This window comes from Phyllobates terribilis, unplaced genomic scaffold (assembly GCF_046119375.1).
Source record: "Phyllobates terribilis strain yellow unplaced genomic scaffold, ASM4611937v1 Scaffold_455__1_contigs__length_1453912, whole genome shotgun sequence".
In the NCBI taxonomy this organism is placed as follows: domain Eukaryota; kingdom Metazoa; phylum Chordata; class Amphibia; order Anura; family Dendrobatidae; genus Phyllobates; species Phyllobates terribilis.
In genome coordinates, this window is record NW_027363215.1 from 781,139 (window position 1) to 802,136 (window position 20,998).

The 20,998-nt window shown below is 44.0% G+C and overlaps 6 non-coding genes and 1 pseudogene across 6 annotated transcripts; all 7 read right to left on the reverse strand.

The window, feature by feature from the left end:
• Nucleotides 1-882: 882 nt before the first annotated feature.
• Nucleotides 883-1,073, reverse strand: LOC141229118 (U2 spliceosomal RNA). Its single transcript, XR_012295870.1, has one exon. It is a non-coding gene; the product is annotated as a U2 spliceosomal RNA (small nuclear RNA).
• A 1,110-nt stretch (nucleotides 1,074-2,183) lies between these two features.
• Nucleotides 2,184-2,374, reverse strand: LOC141229165 (U2 spliceosomal RNA). The gene has a single exon (XR_012295908.1). It is a non-coding gene; the product is annotated as a U2 spliceosomal RNA (small nuclear RNA).
• Nucleotides 2,375-3,483: 1,109 nt separating this feature from the next.
• On the reverse strand, nucleotides 3,484-3,673 carry LOC141229152 (U2 spliceosomal RNA). Its single transcript, XR_012295899.1, has one exon. It is a non-coding gene; the product is annotated as a U2 spliceosomal RNA (small nuclear RNA).
• A 2,439-nt stretch (nucleotides 3,674-6,112) lies between these two features.
• On the reverse strand, nucleotides 6,113-6,332 carry LOC141229154 (U2 spliceosomal RNA; annotated as a pseudogene).
• Nucleotides 6,333-12,430: 6,098 nt separating this feature from the next.
• LOC141229144 (U2 spliceosomal RNA) lies at nucleotides 12,431-12,620 on the reverse strand. Its single transcript, XR_012295894.1, has one exon. It is a non-coding gene; the product is annotated as a U2 spliceosomal RNA (small nuclear RNA).
• Nucleotides 12,621-18,790: 6,170 nt separating this feature from the next.
• On the reverse strand, nucleotides 18,791-18,981 carry LOC141229048 (U2 spliceosomal RNA). The gene has a single exon (XR_012295802.1). It is a non-coding gene; the product is annotated as a U2 spliceosomal RNA (small nuclear RNA).
• A 1,109-nt stretch (nucleotides 18,982-20,090) lies between these two features.
• LOC141229126 (U2 spliceosomal RNA) lies at nucleotides 20,091-20,281 on the reverse strand. The gene has a single exon (XR_012295878.1). It is a non-coding gene; the product is annotated as a U2 spliceosomal RNA (small nuclear RNA).
• Between the last annotated feature and the right edge of the window lie 717 nt (nucleotides 20,282-20,998).

A 20,998-nucleotide genomic window follows, 5' to 3' on the forward strand; every position in this document is an offset into this window, starting at 1 on the left:
CCGTTGGAAGGGAGGAGAACCAATTAAGGCGGGGGGGGGGTGGAACGAGCAGCTGTCTACCCTTAGCAGGAGGGTTGCTGATTACTTACCTTTCCTGCTGCTGCTGCTGGCTGTCCAGCAGCAGACTGAAGGTGGCTGCTGCTGTGCGCAGGTATATAAAGGCTCAGAGCCTATTACGACACGCGCAGCCAGCGTTCCATTGCCACATTCCATCTACTGCAGGCGGGATACCTGGATGGCTGAATGTCACTGAGAAGCTCACAGAGACCGCCATAAGCAACAGTTTAAAAGAATGCCACAGACTAATCAACCAAACTTTTTGGGTTGGTTTCTCTTTTATAGTCTGCAGGCATTAAATGAAAGAAGTCAGTGTTCCAGCAGAGGGAGACAACGTTTCACAAAAGGCATTGTAGCAAACCAAAAAAGAAATTTTAAGCGCAGCAGAGTAACCAGCTCACATACCTGTTAGCTCAGGTGAGTTTAAAAGGCTGCTGTTGATAACAAGGGCATTTGCTAAATAGATGGTGTGTGTGCAACAATATACTGAAAGGTCAATTATATTGTGCAGCTTATCTCACCACCTGTAGTTATTTAGGTGAAAGCTCCAAAATGCTTGCCTAATATGTCTGTTTATCCAAAAGGAAGTAAAGAGGGAGAGCTAGATAGATAGCATTGCATTACATTACATGGCAATGCAATGCACAGTTGCTGAAGTTGAACCAAAATGAGCTTGTCATCTGGCATCTGCAACTTTTAACATGAAAAATCCAATGAGGAGAAGAAAAGCAAAGCCAAAGAGTCCATCCCAAAATCCGACAAACAAGCAAAATGAACAAAAAGCATTGAATTCAATTCTTTCTGATTTCAGAAACTGCATTAAAGAAGGGGTGCACCGGTCCTGGAGATACTGCAATACTAGGTCAATGCGTGGAGTGGACAGAGCAAGCTCTTTTTCCATCTCCCTGTTCTAAAAATCCATTTAATATATGGTCCCCAGATAGGGGACGTATCAGATATTAAACTGATAAGAACAGATACTACACTTGATCTTAGCCAAAAGGCCGAGAAGCGATAACCAGAATTGGTTTCGGACTACGGTGCCACCCAAGGATCCTGAAAAGTCCATTTGTGGAGATGGCCACCTGGACTCCCGTTAAGAAGACATGCTGTCAACCTCTAGATCCCTCACATGCCTGCACTTTTCGGCTTGCTGCTGCTGCAATCCACGCGTTTTAGATCTGCATAACTCCACCTCTTTTAGCACAGCACCCTCACCCCCGGCTGTTCCCACCCGCCTCAACACCGTTGGAAGGGAGGAGAACCAATTAAGGTGGGGGGGGGTGGAACGAGCAGCTGTCTACCCTTAGCAGGAGGGTTGCTGATTACTTACCTTTCCTGCTGCTGCTGCTGGCTGTCCAGCAGCAGACTGAAGGTGGCTGCTGCTGGGCGCAGGTATATAAAGGCTCAGAGCCTATTATGACTCGCGCAGCCAGCGTTCCTTTGCCACATTCCATCTACTGCAGGCGGGATACCTGGATGGCTGAATGTCACTGAGAAGCTCACAGAGACCGCCATAAGCAACAGTTTAAAAGAATGCCACAGACTAATCAACCAAACTTTTTGGGTTGGTTTCTCTTTTATAGTCTGCAGGCATTAAATGAAAGAAGTCAGTGTTCCAGCAGAGGGAGACAACGTTTCACAAAAGTCATTGTAGCAAACCAAAAAAGAAATTTTAAGCGCAGCAGAGTAACCAGCTCACATACCTGTTAGCTCAGGTGAGTTTAAAAGGCTGCTGTTGATAACAAGGGCATTTGCTAAATAGATGGTGTGTGTGCAACAATATACTGAAAAGTCAATTATATTGTGCAGCTTATCTCACCACCTGTAGTTATTTAGGTGAAAGCTCCAAAATGCTTGCCTAATATGTCTGTTTATCCAAAAGGAAGTAAAGAGGGAGAGCTAGAAAGATAGCATTGCGTTACATTACATGGCAATGCAATGCACAGTTGCTGAAGTTGAACCAAAATGAGCTTGTCATCTGGCTTCTGCAACTTTGAACATGAAAAATCCAATGAGGAGAAGAAAAGCAAAGCCAAAGAGTCCATCCCAAAATCCGACAAACAAGCAAAATGAACAAAAAACATTGAATTCAATACTTTCTGATTTTAGAAACTGCATTAAAGAAGGGGTGCACCGGTCCTGGAGATACTGCAATACCAGGTCAATGCGTGGAGTGGACAGAGCAAGCTCTTTTTCCATCTCCCTGTTCTAAAAATCCATTTAATATATGGTCCCCAGATAGGGGACGTATCAGATATTAAACTGATAAGAACAGATACTACACTTGATCTTAGCCAAAAGGCCGAGAAGCGATAACCAGAATTGGTTTCGAACTACGGAGCCACCCAAGGATCCTGAAGAGTCCATTTGTGGAGATGAGCTCCTGGACTCCCGTTAAGAAGACATGTTGTCAACCTCTAGATCCCTTACATGCCTGCACTTTTCGGCTTGCTGCTGCTGCAATCCACGCGTTTTAGATCTGCATAACTCCACCTCTTTAAACACAGCACCCTCACCCCCTGCTGTTCCCACCCGCCTCAACACCGTTGGAAGGGAGGAGAACCAATTAAGGCGGGGGGTGGGGTGGAACGAGCAGCTGTCTACCCTTAGCAGGAGGGCTGCTGATTACTTACCTCTCCTGCTGCTGCTGGCTGTCCAGCAGCAGACTGAAGGTGGCTGCTGCTGTGCGCAGGTATATAAAGGCTCAGAGCCTATTATGACACGCGCAGCCAGCGTTCCATTGCCACATTCCATCTACTGCAGGCAGGATACCTGGCTGGCTGAATGTCGCTGAGAAGCTCACAGAGACCGCCATAAGCAACAGTTTAACAGAATGCCACAGACTAATCAACCAAACTTTTTGGGTTGGGTTCTCTTTTATAGTCTGCAGGCATTAATTGAAAGAAGTCAGTGTTCCAGCAGAGGGAGACAACGTTTCAGAAAAGGCATTGTAGCAAACCAAAAAAGAAATTTTAAGCGCAGCAGAGTAACCAGCGCACATACCTGTTAGCTCAGGTGAGTTTAAAAGGCTGCTGTTGATAACAAGGGCATTTGCTAAATAGATGGTGTGTGTGCAACAATATACTGAAAGGTCAATTATATTGTGCAGCTTATCTCACCACCTGTAGTTATTTAGGTGAAAGCTCCAAAATGCTTGCCTAATATGTCTGTTTATCCAAAAGGAAGTAAAGAGGGAGAGCTAGAAAGATAGCATTGCATTACATTACATGGCAATGCAATGCACAGTTGCTGAAGTTGAACCAAAATGAGCTTGTCATCTGGCTTCTGCAACTTTGAACATGAAAAATCCAATGAGGAGAAGAAAAGCAAAGCCAAAGAGTCCATCCCAAAATTCGACAAACAAGCAAAATGAACAAAAAACATTGAATTCAATACTTTCTGATTTTAGAAACTGCATTAAAGAAGGGGTGCACCGGTCCTGGAGATACTGCAATACCAGGTCAATGCGTGGAGTGGACAGAGCAAGCTCTTTTTCCATCTCCCTGTTCTAAAAATCCATTTAATATATGGTCCCCAGATAGGGGACGTATCAGATATTAAACTGATAAGAACAGATTTTTTTTTTTTTTTTTTCCAAACACTCAGAAATTAAGTTTTATAATCTTAAATCATATATCACCAAACTCAAGATTTTAGTTCCATCATCGTGTTTAGATATTATATTTATATTTTTTCATTTGAATTAATATATATAAAGTTAAACATAACAATTCGTTTGCAGTTTCAACAGTTTCCAAACAAATCACAACTGACATTACTTCACCCGGTTTCCCAAACTAAATATCCCCTTTTTCTCTTTTACTTTCCTCCCAACAAAACCCCTTAACTTCTTTTCTTCCTCCTCATGCTCTAACCGCATCTGTTCCCAATCATACTCTTCCTCATCATCTCTGAAAGTCACCACCTTCTCCAACACTTTACCCTTTTCCTCTTTTACTTCTTTCTTTTCACCAGATACTTTCCTTGATCCACAATTTTCCTGTACCGTTACCTTTTTCTTCAATTTCACCTTTAAACTTTCAACTTCTTTTCCCTGCTTATTCTCCTCTATAATTATCGCATCAACTTCCTTCTTCATTTTATCACCAATATCTTCCTTTTGTCCTCCAAAGTTCTTTTCAAAAGTTCCTTTGCTGCTTTCCATGTAACAATACCCAGAACTCCCGTTTACCATAATCCTCCCATTATGCAAATTTTCTTCTCCTGTTGTCCACACCAAAAAACGTCTCTTTCCGTTCCAAATACCAACTTTGTTCCTGTATAATTTCTGAAACTTTACCATCTTACATTTAGATTCCAAAAAAACCATTATCTCCTCTATTTCCACAAACGGATTGTCCATGTAAATTATCACACTCTTCGGTTTCCCCATGAATGATGCACTTACTCCAATTTTCCCAGAATCCTCTTCACTCCAGCCTTTGAAAAAATGAATGCACTTTTCCTCAGAAACTAGAGTCACATCACAAACTTTACCTTGCTTTATTTCTTGCATACAGTAGATATCCTTCTCCAAAACTTCATATTTCCTCAAAATTTCCAGAATCCATTTTTCTTCCAAAAAAGTTTCTTCCGTCTCCCGTTTCACAAAAAAACGTAAGCATCTCTTCTTTTTCCAAAACTCCATCTCAACGATCCGTTTTCCTTCCGTTTTTTCCTTTTAATCCTCCAAATGTTGCCACCACAGCTATGTGTGGCGACAGTTGCCCCCCACAGCTATGTGTGGTGACAAGGTGATCGCCTCTCGTTGCCCAGGGACTAATCCGACTCCCTAATAGCAGCAGGGGGGTTTAGCTCCACCGATAAGTGTAGCGATCCCCCCAGGCCAAGGAGCCGGGTACCCCAAGCGCCTCCCAGCCAAGACCAAGGCAGAAACCGCTAGATCACTGCACTTGATCTTAGCCAAAAGGCCGAGAAGCGATAACCAGAATTGGTTTCGAACTACGGAGCCACCCAAGGATCCTGAAGAGTCCATTTGTGGAGATGAGCTCCTGGACTCCCGTTAAGAAGACATGTTGTCAACCTCTAGATCCCTTACATGCCTGCACTTTTCGGCTTGCTGCTGCTGCAATCCACGCGTTTTAGATCTGCATAACTCCACCTCTTTAAACACAGCACCCTCACCCCCTGCTGTTCCCACCCGCCTCAACACCATTGGAAGGGAGGAGAACCAATTAAGGCGGGGGGTGGGGTGGAACGAGCAGCTGTCTACCCTTAGCAGGAGGGCTGCTGATTACTTACCTCTCCTGCTGCTGCTGGCTGTCCAGCAGCAGACTGAAGGTGGCTGCTGCTGAGCGCAGGTATATAAAGGCTCAGAGCCTATTATGACACGCGCAGCCAGCGTTCCATTGCCACATTCCATCTACTGCAGGCAGGATACCTGGCTGGCTGAATGTCGCTGAGAAGCTCATAGAGACCGCCATAAGCAACAGTTTAACAGAATGCCACAGACTAATCAACCAAACTTTTTGGGTTGGGTTCTCTTTTATAGTCTGCAGGCATTAATTGAAAGAAGTCAGTGTTCCAGCAGAGGGAGACAACGTTTCAGAAAAGGCATTGTAGCAAACCAAAAAGGAAATTTTAAGCGCAGCAGAGTAACCAGCGCACATACCTGTTAGCTCAGGTGAGTTTAAAAGGCTGCTGTTGATAACAAGGGCATTTGCTAAATAGATGGTGTGTGTGCAACAATATACTGAAAGGTCAATTATATTGTGCAGCTTATCTCACCACCTGTAGTTATTTAGGTGAAAGCTCCAAAATGCTTGCCTAATATGTCTGTTTATCCAAAAGGAAGTAAAGAGGGAGAGCTAGAAAGATAGCATTGCATCACATTACATGGCAATGCAATGCACAGTTGCTGAAGTTGAACCAAAATGAGCTTGTCATCTGGCTTCTGCAACTTTGAACATGAAAAATCCAATGAGGAGAAGAAAAGCAAAGCCAAAGAGTCCATCCCAAAATCCGACAAACAAGCAAAATGAACAAAAAACATTGAATTCAATACTTTCTGATTTTAGAAACTGCATTAAAGAAGGGGTGCACCGGTCCTGGAGATACTGCAATACCAGGTCAATGCGTGGAGTGGACAGAGCAAGCTCTTTTTCCATCTCCCTGTTCTAAAAATCCATTTAATATATGGTCCCCAGATAGGGGACGTATCAGATATTAAACTGATAAGAACAGATTTTTTTTTTTTTTTTTTTTTTTTTTTTTTTTTAACCACTCAGGTTTAGATATAAGCAAACAGTTAACCAGACTTCGTCATAAGTTATACTGCCACTTCATAAACATCATTGTGGTTTCTTTATTAAAGTATTATTCAACAAAAATACAAACAAGTAATCCTATGCCAGAGACATTTCCAGAAAAAATATCAACGGTATTTAACCATATCCTGCCACTTAAGGTATTTCCACACACCTTCAGAATCTGTTCCACCACCACCACCTTCTCTTGTATCCCACAAATAGATTACATATAGTTTTGCTAAGATCAACCTAATACAATCATTTACTGTTAAATTTACCTTTTTAAACACACACAAATTTCTCACATCCCATAAGCTCTCCTGCACACACACCATAATAAACCACATCATCCTTTCTTGGCCACGACGACTAGCACCAAAACCAAACATAGCCACTCTCCAATCAATAAACTTCACACCAGCAACCCCTTTACACAGTCCACCCACACCTTCCCACACATCATACGCAAAATTACAATCCCACATAAGGTGCCTCACCGTCTCATTCGCTCCACAACCATCCCTTGGACATACTGCAGATCTTATGAGATCTCTTTTCTTCTGAAAATCCCTCACTGGCAAAATATTATGAAGGCCCATCCAAACTATATCTCGCTGTCTATTCGACACACCTTGAATGCTTAACTTCTTCCATACCCGCGCAACTTCCATAGAACGCAATCCCACCACATTACTCTCACACTCATTCACACACATCTTCCCCATCACCTTCTTAACAAACGTAAAGTCTTTCATTGCAACTGCTAACAAATCATTCTTCCTCACAAACTTCTCAATCAAACCATACCACTCAGGACACTTAAAAGCAACAGGCACATTCTTATCACGCTTCACCCAATTCAGACCATACAGCATCCATCCAGCCAAATACTTACACATAAATGCCCCTTTATTATTCTTCCCAATCAAAATGACCGTAGTCTTAATAAAATGCAATGTTAGAAACACTTCAATATTCGGAAACTTCAGTCCCCCATACAAATATTGCTTAAACAAAATCTCTCTCTTAAGTCTTTCCATCCTACTGCCCCAAAAAAACACAAAAATTAGTTTCTCCACTTTTTTAATTTTCCTATAGGGCACTGGAAAAATACAAGAAACATAAAGCAAAATAGGGAGAATAACAGCCTTAATAATAAGAACCTTCCCTACCAAAGACAAAGAACGTAACTTCTAAAAATTCATCTTCCGCACAATCCGCTCACCACATTCATCCCAACTCTCATAACCTTTCAAATCATCATTAAAAAAAACTCCCAACACTTTAATTGCACCATCCACACCAGCCACACCATCCATCTTAATCCTATTGTCACCAAAACATTTAAACATGCATTTGTTCCAATTCACACGAAACGCTGACGCGCCACAAAAAAAATTCAACAACAATTTTACTCTCTCCATAGAGGCCACACTCTCACTCACCACTACTACATCATCCATATATCCTAAGACTTTCACAGTCATTCCACCACTCCCCGGCACTAACAAACCACGCACCACTTTCTCTTTCCGAATCATACACAGCAGTGGCTCAATCACACACACAAATAATACCGGTGACATGGGACAACCTTGCCTCACACCAGACCTAATACACACTTTCTCACTCAAAAACCCATTCACCAGAAATTCACTCACCACCTCCCCATACAATCCTCTCACGGCACGCACAAATTTCTCCGGAAAACCCATTCTACGCAAAACCTCAAATAGAAACACATGAGACACGCGATCAAACGCCTTTTCAAAGTCAACAGCCATCACCATACACTTCTGCTTTCTTACTTTACAATCCCACAACACATCTCTTAAAAGACACAGATTATCTGTCATACATCTACCAGGCACTGCACACACTTGATCTTTACCAATCACATCAGCTATAACCACACGCATCCGACACGCCAAAATTTTACTGAATACCTTGTAATCGGCGTTCAGAAGCGTAATTGGCCTCCAATTACTCAAACACCTTTTATCCCCTTTCTTATGGATTAAGACCACCACTCCCTCCTTCATTGAACCCGCAAGCATCCCATTCTCCCACATAAACTGACACACTTCCACTAAATCCATACCCATCACTTCCCACATCATAACATAAAGCTCCACAGGCAAACCATCCTTCCCAGGCGTCACATTTTTCCTTGCACCAAACACCGCTTTCTTAACTTCCTCCTCAATCACTGCCTCACATAGACCAGAACATCCATCCTTATCCACCTTACAATCCAAAGTCTTAAGCACTTCTTCTTTCAAACTCTCATCCACCCACTTCCTGCCAAACAACTCAGCATAAAACGTGACCACTTCCTTCATTACATCCTCCCCACTCACACAAACACCATCCACATCAAAAATCTCCTCCATACCCTCCTTCTTACCATTTATTTTTTTAAAGAAATATCTTGAACACTTTTCATCTTTATCAAGATGGACCACCTTTGACCTAAAAATTATTTCCCTTCCCTTCCTCTCCAAAGTCCTCTTCAAATCCTCTCTCGCACTTCTTAACAAATCATCCACATCCACACCACACATCCTCATTTTCTCCAGCCATTCCACCCTCATCATTAAATCTTTATATTGACTCCTAACCATGGCAGCCTTTTTATAGCCCCATCGACGAAAAAACTTTTGCACTTCATACTTCATCCAATCCCACCACACCAACACACTTTCAAACTTACTCTTTTGAGATTTACACCAACTATATTTTTTCTTAAAATCATTCACAATTCTCTCATCCTCAAGCAAACTCACATTCAATTTCCACACACCTCTCCCATGCACCCGCCTTAAATCCCCTCTAAACTCACCTTTCAGGCACACATGGTCCGAAAAAGGAACTGAAAATTGAGAAAAACCATCACATATTATATTTTTAGAAAAAAACATCCTATCAATCCTAGATGTTATCCCACCCCTGTCAGCTTTATAGGTTGGTGGTGGTGGCTTCCCCAAATAAACCTCAGCAGCATCAAAAAAGAAAAAATCAGAAATAATGTTTGCCAATTTTTTTCCTGAGGCATCAACTTTCCCCTCAGTTACACAGTTAAAATCACCTGTTACTATCACAGGGATCCTACCAGGTAATTCTAAACATAATTTATCTAATAAACTTAACCTGTCTTCTTTTTTTGTAGGACCATAAATATTTATAATTTTAACTTTCTACCCCCTCCCACACACAAATGCAGAGATGCAACGACCCACCTCTATTACCTTATAATATTCAAAAACAAAATTTCTATTATTTAATACTATCCCAACTCCATCATTTTTATTCCCACTAGAGCCAGACCAGATATGCTGGCCATATGGCCAATCAGCGTCTTCCAGGGGTTCTTCTATACCACACTCCTGTAGACACATAATATCAAAAGAATGGTTATGTAAGAAGTCCAGAATCACAGATCTTCTAACTCTAGACTTTAGAAGTCTTACATTAAGGGACGCAATGTCCCAATTTGGTTTAGAGACCATTCTTTGGCTCAAAAACCAGAAACACCAGTCTCAGCAAAAAAACATGCCTTCCTTATCCTTTGTCATCCGGCGAACTCCCACTTAGCTGAAAGATAGTGGACTCCAAATTCTCCTCCAGGTAAGCCGTTGACGCAGGAGAAAGAGAAACCACTGGGTAATCCCGCTCACTCACCGGACTTGCCACGCATTGGCTACTTGATGGTTCAGACAACCGGGCCCTTTTATTCTTAGCGCGGTCCGGTTCCTCAGAAGACCTCACCCCAGTCTCAGTGAAGTCTCCTTGACCTCCAGCTCCCTCTTCATCCATACTTTCACTGCTCCAACTGAGAGCCGGGTCCCCTGGGATTTCCAAGGCTCCCTCACGTTCTTCACAAAAGGAGCCAATGAAACCCCCCTGATAGGAAGAAATGTCCATCTCAGCTGCCAGAACCTCTTCCACTCTCCCGGGCTCCACCAGTAGGTCAGCAGACGCCCTCACTGGAGCAGTCTCCACACGCTGTTCCACTACCTTCACCCTGGAAGAAACTGCGGCCTCAGGTGCCACACTCTTAGGCCTCGGAGAGTTCGAGACCACCTCAGAGTATGCCCTTGCCTTGCCCTCGTTCGCACGACGAGTACAATCCTTAAAGGCATGCCCCTCCATACCACAAGCATTGCAAACAATTGGATTGGTACAGTCCTTAGCAACATGCCCACTTTGGTTGCACTTGGAGCAAACAGGCACAGCAGTACAAACCTCTTGTAAGTGTCCGTACTTCTTACATTTCCTGCAAAAAACTGGGGCCTCAGGAAAGAAGAGAATACCCCTATCTCTCCCGATAGAGAAACTTTGGGGAGGGTAATGAACACCTCCAGGCTCCGAAGAACTTTCCCCAAATCTGACAAAATATCTGTATTTGCCAGTCCATAAGTTCTCCTCGTTCATGATTTTGTGACTGTTGCTCACAAAGTCACAATGCCTCTTAAGAAAAGTCGCAATGTCATGTTCGTGCACAAAGGGATTATACATAAATATGACTAGGGGAACATCACCTTTGGAGTACAAGACTGTAAAAGTCAAACCATGCAAGGTTGGATTCTTCTCCTGCTCCCTCAACTTCTTATACAGGTTCCGGCAAGCCGCCATAGATTGCAACACCAAGACATACCGTCCTTCTTTCCGGGATTCCTGCAGGCAGACGATGTTTTCTCTTGTCACTTCCAGGATTTTGAAGATCACCTCGTGCACCATATACGACAGATTGAAACGCTCTCTGACAGCAGCATCAACTTCAATGCGGAATGCATTGCGAACCCGATTGTCATCGGTCCCAGCATAGCGTATCTTCACGCCCATTATGATCACTCTCTCGTTCCTCCTCGTTCTCCCCCTAAAGCAGCAACCGGCTTAAGCCATCAAGATGGCGATGCCGGAAGGCCAAGGGAAAACACTCAAGGACCCCAGACAAGACACTTGGTCTTAGCCAAAAGGCCGAGAAGCGATAACCAGAATTGGTTTCGAACTACGGAGCCACCCAAGGATCCTGAAGAGTCCATTTGTGGAGATGAGCTCCTGGACTCCCGTTAAGAAGACATGTTGTCAACCTCTAGATCCCTTACATGCCTGCACTTTTCGGCTTGCTGCTGCTGCAATCCACGCGTTTTAGATCTGCATAACTCCACCTCTTTAAACACAGCACCCTCACCCCCTGCTGTTCCCACCCGCCTCAACACCGTTGGAAGGGAGGAGAACCAATTAAGGCGGGGGGTGGGGTGGAACGAGCAGCTGTCTACCCTTAGCAGGAGGGCTGCTGATTACTTACCTCTCCTGCTGCTGCTGGCTGTCCAGCAGCAGACTGAAGGTGGCTGCTGCTGTGCGCAGGTATATAAAGGCTCAGAGCCTATTATGACACACGCAGCCAGCGTTCCATTGCCACATTCCATCTACTGCAGGCAGGATACCTGGCTGGCTGAATGTCGCTGAGAAGCTCACAGAGACCGCCATAAGCAACAGTTTAACAGAATGCCACAGACTAATCAACCAAACTTTTTGGGTTGGGTTCTCTTTTATAGTCTGCAGGCATTAATTGAAAGAAGTCAGTGTTCCAGCAGAGGGAGACAACGTTTCAGAAAAGGCATTGTAGCAAACCAAAAAAGAAATTTTAAGCGCAGCAGAGTAACCAGCGCACATACCTGTTTGCTCAGGTGAGTTTAAAAGGCTGCTGTTGATAACAAGGGCATTTGCTAAATAGATGGTGTGTGTGCAACAATATACTGAAAGGTCAATTATATTGTGCAGCTTATCTCACCACCTGTAGTTATTTAGGTGAAAGCTCCAAAATGCTTGCCTAATATGTCTGTTTATCCAAAAGGAAGTAAAGAGGGAGAGCTAGAAAGATAGCATTGCGTTACATTACATGGCAATGCAATGCACAGTTGCTGAAGTTGAACCAAAATGAGCTTGTCATCTGGCTTCTGCAACTTTGAACATGAAAAATCCAATGAGGAGAAGAAAAGCAAAGCCAAAGAGTCCATCCCAAAATCCAACAAACAAGCAAAATGAACAAAAAACATTGAATTCAATACTTTCTGATTTTAGAAACTGCATTAAAGAAGGGGTGCACCGGTCCTGGAGATACTGCAATACCAGGTCAATGCGTGGAGTGGACAGAGCAAGCTCTTTTTCCATCTCCCTGTTCTAAAAATCCATTTAATATATGGTCCCCAGATAGGGGACGTATCAGATATTACACTGATAAGAACAGATCAGGTTTCAACATATTTTATTAAGTGCGTAAAAGATGGTTTACAATCAAAAACAACAACACAAACAGTACATTATTAAAACACAGAATTCCACCCATAAAAACCCCATATACGATTGGCATCCCTTCTCCCAATACATTTGACATCCCTCAAGTAATAAATATACATCTGGCTAAAAGCAATTTTAAGACAATCCTTCACAGAAATAGCATCACGTTTAAAAAGTAAAATATTGCGTGCCTTCCAAAGGGCGTCTTTAAAACAGTTAATCATACACCAACATATACAATACTGTTGAGGGGTCGGACATTTAAAAAGGCCATATAAAACATATTCATGGTTAAAATCTCTTAAACCGCAAGTCCATTTTAAAAGAATCCCAACTTTGTGCCAAAGTTCCTGTGCAAATGGGCAATTCCACATAAGGTGCAAGGTGGTTTCGTCATAAACACATGAGTCTCTGGGGCATTTTGCTCTGGCCACCAGGCCTCTCCTGTGTTGAAACTCTCTGGTGGGGAGGCACTGGTGGACCACCATCCATGCGATATCCTTATGTCCATTTGCTAAGAATTTCCCGAAGACATTCTTCCAAACTTGCTTCGACCTCTCTTCTGAGAAATTTACTATGGGGGTCACATCTTCATTCCTCCTAAGAAAAGATAAAAGCTTCTTGCGGTCTTTAAAAATGTCCATATTAAAATCACCAAGGCTATAAAATCGAACAGTCTTTTCTAAGATTGCTTGGTGTTTGGGGGGGCATAGTAAAACAGGGGAATTCAACGACAACTTAAACCATCTTTTAAAAATCATCCCACAAGTATATTTTAAAAAATAACTTAGCGCACTATTACCATTAAAATGTTTGAAACAAAAGCAGAAATAATTTAAATACAAATAAATATGTAAGTCGGGGACATCCCTTCCGCCGTTCATTTTATTCTTCCTCATTATTTCTCGCCTTAATTTTTCCATTTTGGAGTTCCATAAAAACATAAAGATCATCCTAGTCATTTTTTTAATTAAAACATCAGAGGGGGGGTACACCATAGCTATATACAGTATGAGGGGTAACAACACTGATTTTATAATTAAAATTTTCCCCTCCATTGTTAGGGACCTCAAACCCCAAAATGATATTTTCTTTGACATTTTTTCTATGACATTCTCCCAGCTTTGAGTTCCCACATTCTCCTCGTTAAAAACAACTCCAAGAATTTTTACATTGTCTCGTTTTATAGTGAGCTGCGGGAGTTGGGCAGTGTCCCAGGATCCCAAAGTCAGACATTCAGATTTATTTAAATTAAGTTTAAAACCGGATGCCTGGGAAAAAAAATCAATGCGCAACACCGCCCTCCGGAGGGAAGCAGGGTCCACGCACACAACCGTCACGTCATCCATGTAGCCAAAGACTCTCACATCACTGCCACCTCCGCCAGGAACAGGAACCCCTCTAATCACTTTGTCTTTTCTTATTGCGCTCAGCAGGGGCTCCATGGCGCAGATGAACAGGATGGGCGACAAGGGGCATCCCTGCTTCACTCCGGACTCAAGGGGAACTCCATCTGTTAAAAAGCCATTAAGAGAAATTTGACTAAAACAATTTTTATATAAAATCTTAATACAATTTAAAAGCATATTAGGGATACCCATTCTTTTTAAAACTCTAAAAAGAAATCTATGAGAGACTCTATCGAAAGCTTTTTCAAAATCTAGGGCTAAAAGAGCTACATTTTGACCCCGGTCTCTGGAATACCAAATTACATCCCTTAATACGTTTAAAACCTCTGAAATACTTCTGCCTGGTACACTACAAACCTGCTCAGGCTGGATTAGTTTGGCAATGACATTCCTGAGCCGGTTTGCAACCACCTTAGCAAGTACCTTGTAATCGACGTTTAGGAGAGTTATGGGTCTCCAATTCGCTAGAGCACTGCGGTCACCTTTTTTATATATCAAAGACACCACTCCTCTCCTCCACGAAAATGGCAACTGTTCAGAAATAAAAACTTCTTTAAAAAGCATAAAAAGGTCCTCTTTTAAAATGTCCCAAAAAGTAAGGTAAAATTCTACAGGTAGTCCGTCACACCCAGGTGCTTTACCCTTAGAGAAACTTTTAAAAACATGAAATAATTCCTCTAAAACAATATTGCGTTCTAAAAACTCCTGGTCTGTAAAATTTAACTTAAAATCAAGATCATTAAGAGCATCAGATAAAAAGGACTCATCTATACACTTTTTACTAAAAAGATGCTTATAAAAGTTAAAAGTAGCATTCAACATTCCCTGCATAGATGTTTCACCCTCTAGATTTGTGATCACTTCTCTTTTATCCATGACTTTTTTGAAGAAGAAGCGAGAGCACTTCTCCCCCTCCTCCAAGTGCTGCACTCTAGAGTTAAAAATAATCTCTTTCCCCTTTGTGTCTATGCAGTTCTGGATTTCAGTTTTTAGGCTAGCAATATCATCTCCCACCTCCACCTCTAGCTCTTTGAACTTAAAAAGTGTTTGCAGTTTGGTGTTAAGATCACTAAAACATCTTTTTTTCTCTCTAGCTTTACGTCTCCCTGCTTTTATAAAAAACATTCTGACTTTTTTTTTCAAATTTTCCCACCAGGTTACCATAGGGGCATCAGAAGGTTTTTGTCGCCGCCAGACTTGATAGGCTTTACCAAAGTCTTGTCGAATCAGAGGGTCCTCCAGCAGGTAAGTACTTAGACGCCAGAGGCCCCTGTTGACCCTCTTTTCATCCCGGTATTCTAGGTGCACCTCCAAGCCCTTATGGTCAGAAAATATATTTGATGTTAAAACACATTTTACAGGGTTAAAATCATCTGATAGGAAAATAAAATCGATCCTGGAAGACACCCCTCTTCCGGACCACGTATAACCAGGGTCCGTCGGCAGAAGTGACCTCCACGCATCGCATAATTTAAAATCAGTTATAAAATCTTTCAATAGATGACATGACTTATCCAATTTGCGTAAAGGGTCACCCCCCGCTCGTTGTTCACTAGCACAAAGACAATTAAAATCACCCCCTACGATCAGGGGAGATGACCCAGTACAGTACAATGGCAATATCCCAAATAAATTAATTCTCTCTTGCTTATCAGGGGGAAGCATAAACATTCATTACACGTAGGGTAAAACCATTAAATTTAAAATGCACTAAAACCACTCTGCCTGGTACTATTTCTGTGACAGTATTTATAGTAATATTTCTCCCACGACAGAGGAAGCCCACCCCCGCTGACTTGTTGTCATTGGAGCCAGACCAGATGGAGGGCCCCAGTCTCCAATCTGTCTTGATGTCATTATAATTTAGTGCATGTTGTATCCCGCATTCCTGTAATAAACATATGTCAAAGTCAGTGGTTTCTAAGTACTTAAATAGAGCAGCCCTACGAACTGGGCTCTTTAATGACCTCACATTCAGTGAGACAAGTCTTAATGTGGGCATTCATAGGTCAGGGTGGTGGATCTTCCATGAGGACACCTGACTCAAAGCCCTGTATGTCAAATTGCTCCAGAACATCCGGGCTAGAGGACCCAAACGACTCGATATTCTGTGAGCTGGCGGTTGCCCCCTCGTAGGTCACGGTTCCCAGCCACATTCCAGGAGACGCTGGGGCTTCGACATTCCGTCTCTTTTTCGGGGCAGACTCCACCAGGTCACTGGTGCAGTCCTCCTCTTCCTCCACCTCCTCCAGGGGGAGAGACTGGTCCATCAGGATAAGATCACCAACACAGATTCCCTGATGTTCGCCACCTAGAAGCAAAGCCCCCTCATCTGGCTGGCTAATCGCCCTGGAAGATCCTGAGGCCATCGCTGCGTGGTCCCCTGTAGCCAACCGCACAGGGGCACCACCCTCCAGCCCAACAGGATCGGTATCGGGAACCATCGACACGGAGGATACCCTCCCAGAAGGAGGACCCCTCCGCTCCGGTCCATGCGAGGTCCGCCCATCGTTAAGGGACTTCGATGCAGGGGCCGCCCCAGAGGGGCCTCCGGCTCCCTGCTCCATCCCAGCCTTCTCGCCCTTCGAACCGCCCTCCGACGCCGGCCCGCCAGTGAAGACCGGCGGGCGCATCGGCTCAGCTGCAGAAGATGCAGCTTCTGCGTAGGTCCTGGTCCTGGTCCTGTTGGGGCATCCTCGGAACATGTGCCCCGCCTCACCACAAAGATTACATTTCCTCCCAGCGGGACAGTCCTTCATTAAATGTCCGTAACAGCTGCAATTATTGCAGCGGTCTACTTTCCTGCCCGTGCAGGACGTTTGGGTATGACCCATTTGTCCACAGTTCCTGCAACATACCGGCATTCCAGGGTAAAATAAGTAGCCTCTGCTCTTACCGATCACAAATGTTGAGGGAGGGTGTAGCATTCCTCCCACTCCGCTTGGGTCCCTCTTTAGACGGGCCATGTACCTCCTCTTGCCGCACCAGAAGCCTACCGCGTTCTTCACAGTGCCCAGGTATCTCAGATCGTCACAATAACGGATAAGGTAGGTCGAGATGTCTGCAGCTTCCACAAAGGGGTTCGGGAAATGCACCACGATAGGGATCTCGTCATAGGCATACAAGAGACAAAAGGTTAGTCCATCCATTTCATCTAAGTAGTTTTTCTCATTTACCTTTTGTACGAGTTGGTGACAGCATCCCTGGCTCTTGAAGGTGATGGTGTAAGTCCCCTTGTACTCATTGTCCTGGAAGCAGAATATGTCTTCCCGCCGAAACTCCAGAACTCCAAGCAGAATCCTATGGCAGATGTAGTCCAAATTCTTCTCCGTCCTCGATCCTGCTCCAACTTCAATCCTCACGGTGTTCCGCATCCGGGCATCACCCGATGAATATGTGAGCGTTGCCGGCATCCTTCACTCAGGAACGTACCGACTCTTCTCTCTGAAAGGCGCAAGCCTTCATGGGATCCCTTCCCGTTGCTCCCGGACTAATCCTTCCTCCCAATAGCAGCAGGGGGGTTAAGTCCCTCCGAAGAGGAACGATCCCCCCAGGCCGAGAGAAAGGGTACCAAGAGCACCTCACAGGCAAGACCACACAGGTAAACCTGATAGATCGTGCCAAAAGGCCGAGAAGCGATAACCAGAATTGGTTTCGAACTACGGAGCCACCCAAGGATCCTGAAGAGTCCATTTGTGGAGATGAGCTCCTGGACTCCCGTTAAGAAAACATGTTGTCAACCTCTAGATCCCTTACATGCCTGCACTTTTCGGCTTGCTGCTGCTGCAATCCACGCGTTTTAGATCTGCATAACTCCACCTCTTTAAACACAGCACCCTCACCCCCTGCTGTTCCCACCCGCCTCAACACCGTTGGAAGGGAGGAGAACCAATTAAGGCGGGGGGTGGGGTGGAACGAGCAGCTGTCTACCCTTAGCAGGAGGGCTGCTGATTACTTACCTCTCCTGCTGCTGCTGGCTGTCCAGCAGCAGACTGAAGGTGGCTGCTGCTGTGCGCAGGTATATAAAGGCTCAGAGCCTATTATGACACGCGCAGCCAGCGTTCCATTGCCACATTCCATCTACTGCAGGCAGGATACCTGGCTGGCTGAATGTCGCTGAGAAGCTCACAGAGACCGCCATAAGCAACAGTTTAACAGAATGCCACAGAATAATCAACCAAACTTTTTGGGTTGGGTTCTCTTTTATAGTCTGCAGGCATTAATTGAAAGAAGTCAGTGTTCCAGCAGAGGGAGACAACGTTTCAGAAAAGGCATTGTAGCAAACCAAAAAAGAAATTTTAAGCGCAGCAGAGTAACCAGCGCACATACCTGTTAGCTCAGGTGAGTTTAAAAGGCTGCTGTTGATAACAAGGGCATTTGCTAAATAGATGATGTGTGTGCAACAATATACTGAAAGGTCAATTATATTGTGCAGCTTATCTCACCACCTGTAGTTATTTAGGTGAAAGCTCCAAAATGCTTGCCTAATATGTCTGTTTATCCAAAAGGAAGTAAAGAGGGAGAGCTAGAAAGATAGCATTGCGTTACATTACATGGCAATGCAATGCACAGTTGCTGAAGTTGAACCAAAATGAGCTTGTCATCTGGCTTCTGCAACTTTGAACATGAAAAATCCAATGAGGAGAAGAAAAGCAAAGCCAAAGAGTCCATCCCAAAATCCGACAAACAAGCAAAATGAACAAAAAACATTGAATTCAATACTTTCTGATTTTAGAAACTGCATTAAAGAAGGGGTGCACCGGTCCTGGAGATACTGCAATACCAGGTCAATGCGTGGAGTAGACAGAGCAAGCTCTTTTTCCATCTCCCTGTTCTAAAAATCCATTTAATATATGGTCCCCAGATAGGGGACGTATCAGATATTAAACTGATAAGAACAGATACTACACTTGATCTTAGCCAAAAGGCCGAGAAGCGATAACCAGAATTGGTTTCGAACTACGGAGCCACCCAAGGATCCTGAAGAGTCCATTTGTGGAGATGAGCTCCTGGACTCCCGTTAAGAAGACATGTTGTCAACCTCTAGATCCCTTACATGCCTGCACTTTTCGGCTTGCTGCTGCTGCAATCCACGCGTTTTAGATCTGCATAACTCCACCTCTTTAAACACAGCACCCTCACCCCCTGCTGTTCCCACCCGCCTCAACACCGTTGGAAGGGAGGAGAACCAATTAAGGCGGGGGGTGGGGTGGAACGAGCAGCTGTCTACCCTTAGCAGGAGGGCTGCTGATTACTTACCTCTCCTGCTGCTGCTGGCTGTCCAGCAGCAGACTGAAGGTGGCTGCTGCTGTGCGCAGGTATATAAAGGCTCAGAGCCTATTATGACACGCGCAGCCAGCGTTCCATTGCCACATTCCATCTACTGCAGGCAGGATACCTGGCTGGCTGAATGTCGCTGAGAAGCTCACAGAGACCGCCATAAGCAACAGTTTAACAGAATGCCACAGACTAATCAACCAAACTTTTTGGGTTGGGTTCTCTTTTATAGTCTGCAGGCATTAATTGAAAGAAGTCAGTGTTCCAGCAGAGGGAGACAACGTTTCAGAAAAGGCATTGTAGCAAACCAAAAAAGAAATTTTAAGCGCAGCAGAGTAACCAGCGCACATACCTGTTAGCTCAGGTGAGTTTAAAAGGCTGCTGTTGATAACAAGGGCATTTGCTAAATAGATGGTGTGTGTGCAACAATATACTGAAAGGTCAATTATATTGTGCAGCTTATCTCACCACCTGTAGTTATTTAGGTGAAAGCTCCAAAATGCTTGCCTAATATGTCTGTTTATCCAAAAGGAATTAAAGAGGGAGAGCTAGAAAGATAGCATTGCGTTACATTACATGGCAATGCAATGCACAGTTGCTGAAGTTGAACCAAAATGAGCTTGTCATCTGGCTTCTGCAACTTTGAACATGAAAAATCCAATGAGGAGAAGAAAAGCAAAGCCAAAGAGTCCATCCCAAAATCCGACAAACAAGCAAAATGAACAAAAAACATTGAATTCAATACTTTCTGATTTTAGAAACTGCATTAAAGAAGGGGTGCACCGGTCCTGGAGATACTGCAATACCAGGTCAATGCGTGGAGTGGACAGAGCAAGCTCTTTTTCCATCTCCCTGTTCTAAAAATCCATTTAATATATGGTCCCCAGATAGGGGATGTATCAGATATTAAACTGATAAGAACAGATACTACATTTGATCTTAGCCAAAAGGCCGAGAAGCGATAACCAGAATTGGTTTCGAACTACGGAGCCACCCAAGGATCCTGAAGAGTCCATTTGTTGAGATGAGCTCCTGGACTCCCGTTAAGAAGACATGTTGTCAACCTCTAGATCCCTAACATGCCTGCACTTTTCGGCTTGCTGCTGCTGCAATCCACGCATTTTAGATCTGCATAACTCCACCTCTTTAAACACAGCACCCTCACCCCCTGCTGTTCCCACCCGCCTCAACACCGTTGGAAGGGAGGAGAACCAATGAAGGCGGGGGGTGGGGTGGAACGAGCAGCTGTCTACCCTTAGCAGGAGGGCTGCTGATTACTTACCTCTCCTGCTGCTGCTGGCTGTCCAGCAGCAGACTGAAGGTGGCTGCTGCTGTGCGCAGGTATATAAAGGCTCAGAGCCTATTATGACACGCGCAGCCAGCGTTCCATTGCCACATTCCATCTACTGCAGGCAGGATACCTGGCTGGCTGAATGTCGCTGAGAAGCTCACAGAGACCGCCATAAGCAACAGTTTAACAGAATGCCACAGACTAATCAACCAAACTTTTTGGGTTGGGTTCTCTTTTATAGTCTGCAGGCATTAATTGAAAGAAGTCAGTGTTCCAGCAGAGGGAGACAACGTTTCAGAAAAGGCATTGTAGCAAACCAAAAAAGAAATTTTAAGCGCAGCAGAGTAACCAGCGCACATACCTGTTAGCTCAGGTGAGTTTAAAAGGCT